The 7,429-nt window shown below is 51.0% G+C and overlaps 1 long non-coding RNA gene across 1 annotated transcript; it reads right to left on the bottom strand.

The window, feature by feature from the left end:
• Positions 1-1,258: 1,258 nt before the first annotated feature.
• On the bottom strand, positions 1,259-6,422 carry LOC111534974. The gene is made up of 6 exons (XR_002729269.1): positions 6,226-6,422; positions 5,779-5,905; positions 3,212-3,268; positions 2,963-3,098; positions 2,391-2,450; positions 1,259-2,008 (listed from the first exon to the last, which is right to left on the bottom strand). It is a non-coding gene; the product is annotated as an uncharacterized LOC111534974 (long non-coding RNA).
• Positions 6,423-7,429: the final 1,007 nt, after the last annotated feature.

Genomic DNA, 7,429 nt, shown 5'->3' with positions numbered 1-7,429 from the left:
CCAAAGGCTTGCCCCCATCCCCTCCTCCACTTCGCTGTGGTGAGCAGAACCCTGCGCAGTGCACTAGCTTACACATCTTGAAAATTTTCGAGACTGTCCCTGTGCAGAGGCGAAAGAAGGAAGGAGAAATTTGGGAATCACGGGGAGGGGCATGAGTGCAAATCCCATTTATTTAAGAAGTCACAGGACCCAAACACCCTAGATGAGAGGTTCCAACAGGTTCCTCTGAGCCTAAGGGTCCCATGGGACTGGGGAGGGGAGGGGACTCTCATGTTGGTCCACTGGGCCCCAACTCCCATTTCAGCCGAGCAGGTCTGTTTTGACCAGTTTTGATTTCAATCATCAGAGAAACATGTTGCTGTGAGGTAAGCTCTTGACAGTCTCCAATTTGGCCCTAGCCTATATCTGACAGGTAAGGAAAGGTAACCTAATTCGAAGCAGAACTGCTGGCCTAAGATCCCAGGGAGGCTCAGAGACCCCACCTGGGTTCCCAGTCCCTACCTTGAGGGTTCACAGCCTCCCATCACCTCCTAGGCTCACTGAGAGGCAATGCCGAGCCCAGCCCCATGGATGTCCCTGATCCACCCTGGTGCTCCTGTAGAGAGAGGCCTGCTCACCTGGAAACTTCTCTCCATGTGAATTGAGGTGCTCTGCAGAGCAGAGAGGATGGCATAGAGTGAGGAGAAGTTCTTGAGGTATCAGCACTCCTGGGGAGGAGAGAGAATGAGCCGGGTGGTGGGGAGTTGGAATCCCACCTGCTCCACTTCAGCTCCTCTGCTGACATCTCCCCTCCTGGAGGAGACAGAAGCCCAGGGAGCTGTGGCAGGGAGTAGGGGCACACCTGGGGCCCAGTGAGCAACACTCACAGGGAAGGAGCCCAGTGGGAAGTGAGCACCCACCTCTGAGACACGTGGTCAAAGCCAGCATGCCCCTGACAGGAAGGCCTAGGGACTGCGTGGGGGCTTAGATCACAGACCACACACCTGAGAGCCAACAAGAGGCCGTTCCCAAGTCTCTAAGAGGCAGCATATTAGTCCGTTTTCACATTGGTGATAAAGACACACCCAAGACTGGGAAATTTACAGAAGAAAGAGGTTTAATTAAACTTACAGTTCCACATGATTGGTGGCTAGGGAAGCCTCACAATCATGGTGGAAGATGAGGAGCAAGTCACGTCTTACATGGAAGGCAGCAGGCAAAAAGAGAGGTTGTGCAGGAAAACTCTCCCTTATAATAACCATCAGAGCTTGTGAGACTTACCCATGCACCTGGGTGCTCCTCAGTGAGCACTCTCCACCTATAAAGGGGCCAGGCCCTGCCCTGCCTTCCCTCTCTGCTCTCATTCTGCAGTCACTGTGTGCAGCAGGTGCTGTTATGTCCCATCTCTGCCCTGCACATGTGAACAGTGAAGGCCTGGAGGTTAAGAATCTAGTCCAGGTCACATGGTTGGTAAGAGTTGGAGCTGGGATTGGGCCCATATCATCCAACTGAGGCTCAGGGAAAGGTCCCAGAGGGGAGGTTGTCCCCACTCTGCCTTGAGAGCCTAGCACTCATTGCATCCATCAGAGTCCATTGCTCTGCCACCAGCATAGGAGGGAACCCCCCCAAGAGGTTGGGGACCTCCTCACCGGGCCAGTTCTGTATGGTCCCAGACTAGGGGCAGGAGGGCTCTGGACTGACTCTATGTCGGGCTGTCACTGGAGCAGGCTTCTTTCCCGGAGTGCCCTCAGGGTACTTTTCTGGCCAGGTGCCCAAGATGGAAGACAGAGTGTAGGGGGTGGGGGGTGGGGGACAGCAGAGTCAGATGCCTGGCCTTTCCTTCCACATTGTTCTTCTAGGGTACCCTTGTTTAGATGTGGACCCCTGTGGCTGCCCTGTCTGTCCAGAGATGGCCCCACCCAACCCCTCTGTGACTGTCCTGGCAGAGACAGCCCTGGTCTTCAGGCAGGGCAGGCACAGAACCTGCATGGGCCAGGTCTTGCCAGTGACTCTTGCTCTGAAGGGCTACCTGCACCAGGATGCTCAGAAATGAGGTTTGAGGTAGAAATGTGAGCAAAATGCTCGCTACAGCTCCTGTTCTGGATCCCCTAGAGGTTGGGTCTGGAGGGGTGGATGTGAAAGGAGGCAGGCAGAGCTGAGATGGGACTGTGGTGGGGATGGCTCTGACCCCCAGCCTCCCTTTCACTTCCCAGGGGACTTGGATCCCATTCATAACTCTCACTGACTAATTTCCTCCTGCAGAGGAAGCCCCCAGACCTCAGCCCTCTCACGGGAATCCTAAGATGTATGAGATCCAGGGTTCTGCCAGCCCCTCCCCAGCCACAGGCTCCTACATGCCCCCAACTGTTCTGGGGAAACAGGAACCCGTCCTAGACCTGAAGTCCACTGACATTTTTAGTTGATCCTGAGGTCCCTCCTCCCTGTTAAAACACAGCAGGATGCATGTGTATCTAGAAGAGGCCAGGAGGACATCACAGTGTCAACATACTGTGGCCATGGCCTGCTTATGATGTCTAGTGCACCCATGACTTCCCAGCCAGAATTCAGACAATCCCCAGGGAGTGCCTCCTGCAGGCAGAAAAGTACCGCGCACAGTAGGTGCTCAATGTATATTTGTTGAAAGAATGAACCACAACCAGAATCTTCCCAGATATCTGAGTTAGCGTAGGGCCCCTCCACTAGCCCCCAGGGATCCCTGTTCTGGGTACCCCAAGCACAGGGATCAGCCATGTGGAAACTCAAACCCTTTTCACAAATGGGAAAACAGGTTTGCTTTCCATACACTTTCCCAAACGTAGGAAGGCCACGAGTGAGGCAGAGAGCTATGTCGTGTTCAAAAATAAATAACAGCCACAGTACATCTGGCAGCCATTTCCACAGAGCCAAGCACCAGGTCAGCACCTGCCATGGCTCACCCCATTTAGTCCCTGCAAGAACCCTGGGAGGTTCATCCTCTTACCACCTTTATTCTCAGAGGAGCAAACTGAGGCTCAGAGAGGTGCAGCAAAATTCCCGAGACACACAGCTAACTGGTGGCAGAGTCCCCACTGTGCTGTGGAAGGGACAGGCTCCCACCTATTGAATACCCAGTCCAGGAACTGTGGGGTAGAGACGAAGACCCAGTGGTTACACAGGAAGGTGGTGCTGTAGGGTATGTGTCTGCTCTGGAAACCTGGTCCAGGGATGCCACCATATGCTCCTGAGTGCCCACCTGGAGGGTCCACATTTCGCAGATCTTGCCCAGGTACAGGGTTAACTCATTTTCATACTGAGTGGGACAAGGAAGGACACAGAGTCAGAGGCAGCACCAAAAACCACCAGGAGAATTGTGGGCTACAGCTCAGACCAGGAAGCCCCAATTCCTTGGGGACTTGTGTGTGAAGAGGGATGTAAGTGCCCACAGCAAGAGAGGTTAGCATTCCCCTATTAAGAGCTTGTATGAAGAGCATCACTCTAGTGAGTCCTAAGAAAACATCCCCATTGTTGAGATGAGAAAACGCAGGCTTAGGGATGTCAAATGGCTGCTCAAGGTCACTCAGGGCAGAACTAAGAACTGCCCAAAGCTAGGGCTGCGTCACCTTCCCACTAAGCTACCTGAAGCTTAGTCTGCTTCTGGCATGGCGGGAGAGGATCTGAGGGAACCTCATTCCCCACACCACTGCCCCCACCAAGTTGAGAGACCAGTTTTCAGTGTAGACCCACTGCTATGGTGTGCATGTTTGTGTTCTCTAAAATTCATGTTGAAGTGTAGTTGCCATTGTGACCATACTGGGAGATGGGACCTTTAAGAGGTGTTTAGGTCCTGAGAGCTCTGCCATCCTGGGTGGATTAACGTCAGTATCGTGGAGGTGGGTCTGCCCCCTCTTGCTCTCTCTCACCCTCTCTTTGCCCTTCTGCCATGTGATGCCTTCCGCCATGGGATGATGCAGCAAGAAGGCCCTCACCAGATGCCAGCATCTTGACTGTGGACTTCCTAGCCTCCAGAACTGTGAGAAATAAATTTCTGTACATTATAAATTGCCCAGTCTATGGTGTTTTGTTGCAGCAGCACAAAATAGACTATAACACCCACCCTAGGAGAGTCCTTTAGACTTCAAAGCAAGGCACTTAATTTTCTTTCTTTTACAATAAAGGCAGTTTTGAGAACCTGAGCTTTGAGGATCCCAGATCCAGCAAAGGGGCAAATGCCTGGAGGTTCCAGGGTGCGAGAAGGGTTGTCACAGCAACAAGAACATGAGCAGACAACTGGAGGAAGAGAAAATCCAAATGGCTGGTAAACAACTGACAGGTGGCTCAAGCCTATAAGTGGCAAATTAAAAAGCAAGGGAAGCATACTGTGGCATTTGCCACATGGACACCAGATTAGCAGGAATGTAAATGAATGACATCCCCCATTGTCAGGCTGGATGCAGGGAAGCAGACACCATTGGAGACTGTCGTGGCAACCCAACTGCCACAGCCTCTTTGGAAAGTAATTTGGCTGAAGCGATTCAGATTTTGCATATGCATATCCTTCCACCAAGCAACCCCATGCCTGGAGTCTATCTTCTGTAGGGAATAAGTATGTGGTATGAGCCAAATTATATCTCCCAAAATTCATATGTTGAAGTGCTAACCCCCAGGACCTCAGAATGTGACTGTATTTGGAGACATAGTCTTTAAAGAGGTCATTAAGGTTGAGTTCATTGAGGTGGACTCTAATCCAGTCTGATTGATGTCCTCATAAGAAGAGGAGATTAAGGCACAAAGAGGCACAGAGTAGGGAGGTGGAGGTTGCAGTGAGCTGAGACCAAGCCACTGCACTCCAGCCTGGGCGACAGAACAAGACTCTGTCTCAAGAAAACAAAGAAACAACAACAACAACAACAACGAAAAGAGGCACAGAGTAAAGACAATGTCAACACGGAGATGAAAGGGGCCATCTACAAGCCACGGAGAGAAGCCTCAGAAGAAACGCCCCCAGCCCGCACCTTGATCTCAGAATTCTAGCCCCAGAATAGTGAGAAAACCAATTCTGTTGTTTAAGCCACACAGTTTGGGTACTGTTATGGCAGCCCTAGCAAACCAGTGCTCTCTAATAGGACACACATAAGATGTTCCCTGCAGCCCTGCTGAAATGGCAACAGAATGGAATATCCAGGTCCACCAGGATTGAAAGGCTGAATTGCTGTGGCAAAAAAAAAAAAAAAAAGCCTTCCTTATGGAATATTGTGAAGACAGGTGAGGCCAAGGCTCTGGGCCTAGTGGGCTAAGATGATGTGTTCTGGGATGTAACAAGCTGAAGAGACATGTAAAGAATAGCTGGACCACCCCCCTAATTTTTATATATAAACCACCCTATTAAGCCTGATGATTTCTAAGGCTTGGAGCAGGTCTGGATGGACAGAGGAGCTGATTCTTACATGGGATATCTGGGGCAAGTGGTTAAAAAAACAAAAATAGTAGCAACATGCAAAAATGTTCATGGCCTAGTGTGATATGAAAACAATGAAAAAGTCTTTTCTCTGACATTCCTACAAGTATGTGAAGTGTCTTTCCACCTTACCAATCTGCAGGTGGGGGAGGAGTGGGAGCCCAGATTTCTGAGGGGTAGAACTGTGGTCCACTCCAGTGGGAAGGCCCTGCTAGAGAGACCCCAGGAGTCCTTGTATACAAAACTGGGTTCCGGACCCATGCTGTTCATCTCGTGGTACTGGCAGTGGAGACACCACCACCCCCTCCATGCCTGCTCTCACCCCAGACCAGCACTGGTCATTATTGGTGGCATGGGGCACCTACCCCTTGTCTAGGAAGATGGAGGAGTTGAACCCATCAACCAGTTCCTCACTGATCTCCCACATGGAGCTCTGCAAAAATGATGCCCTGCAGTCAGATCATCAGACATTAGGGCCCTGCCTGGCCATCACTGCAGCAGGAAACTCACATTAGAGATTCTGCTCCCCAGTTAAGGCACAGGTAGGCAACTGCATAGAGGAAATGAGCTGAAGTCTCAGGGGCACAGGATAACATCTGGGGAAATGTCCTTCACCCAGCACCCACCTTCCCATTCTGTCAGGCCCACCGGGGTTCCAACACCCAACAACCTGCTCCGGCCCAGGAAGGGCCCAACGCTCATCCCTTGCCTTCCCTCCGCTGCCTCCCTCCACACACACGGTGATGGGGAGGGGTTTGAGGCTGCCCAGGTGGGATCACAGTTGTGGCCTGGCCTGGACTTCTCTGTGTTACCTTTGGGTACTTCCTGCCAAATGATCAGAGGTGCCAGAAGTGAGTGCTGAACCAAAAAGTCTGCAGCAATGGAAAAGGCTCTCATGCCGGGCTTTCCTGAGGTCAGAGCCTCAGAAAGTCAGGATACAGCAGGAGAACCTCTTATTCTCTTTAGTGGCTCCCACCGAGAGAGCTAGACAGGGGCTGTCTCTAGAATGTGAGTGCTGGTTATCAAAGTTCTAAGTTCTGTTGGGGCCTATCACCAAGGAAGTTAGGTCACTTCTCCAAGGTTCCATTACCTCAGCACCTTCCTTCAAAGACCTCCCTCCCCAAAGGTCTCTCTGAGCCATTGGCTGCTCACCCTCCTCCTCTATGTCATCTCCTTAACTGTTCACAAGTTTGCCAACACCGCCCCTCTGGGAAAACCCAAGTGCAGTGAGGGCCCTAGGTTTGAGGAGACACAGCTGGGTTCCAACCTTTATTTTTCTTACCACTTCTGTGCCCTGGAAAACTCACTGTACCTCTCAGAGCCTCTCCAGTCTCCCAACCTGCACAATGCAAATCATCCCAGCATCTGCTTCCCAGAGATATCATCAGGCATACATGAGATAATTCTCATAACACTCATAGGTTGGTGTCACAAGTAACAAATGCACAAACTCAAGAGAAGGGAGAATTATAAGGATGGATGGGATGCAGCATGGACTTACAACTGAAGACATGCCCAGGTTCCACCAGTGTAATATCGGAAACATTACTTCCACTCGGGCCTCATTTCTCATTCTGCACCATGAGAGGGTTAACATAAAATGAAACTCATATATGGTCATCCTGTGGCATAAAGCCTTCCAATGCTTTCCTGTTATATTTAGAATCAGACCCAGGTGTCTCATCCCAGCCTATGTGGTAGGTAGGCTGCATGCATGCACAGCAGCTTGCAATGAACCTCACTGCTGGGATTCATGCCCTTGTGTAACCATAAAGTGGTTAGTGACTCCCCTTCTGACTAACAGAATACAGCAGAGTGACAGGCTATCTCTCCTGTTTGAGTCAGTTAGGGCTGCTATAAGAAAGGTGGTTCTATAGCAGACAGGGTGGTTCACCAATAACAGAAATGTGTTCCTTGCAGTTCTGGAGGCTAGAAGTCTGAAATCAGGGTATCAGCATGGTCCAGTTTTGCCGAGGTCCCTCTTCAGGGTTGCGGACTGCCAGCTTATTGTTGTGT

Source organism: Piliocolobus tephrosceles, chromosome 14 (genome assembly GCF_002776525.5).
Source record: "Piliocolobus tephrosceles isolate RC106 chromosome 14, ASM277652v3, whole genome shotgun sequence".
Lineage (NCBI taxonomy): Eukaryota > Metazoa > Chordata > Mammalia > Primates > Cercopithecidae > Piliocolobus > Piliocolobus tephrosceles.
Note: the sequence above shows the minus strand (reverse complement) of the source record. Positions and strands in the feature narration are given on the sequence as shown.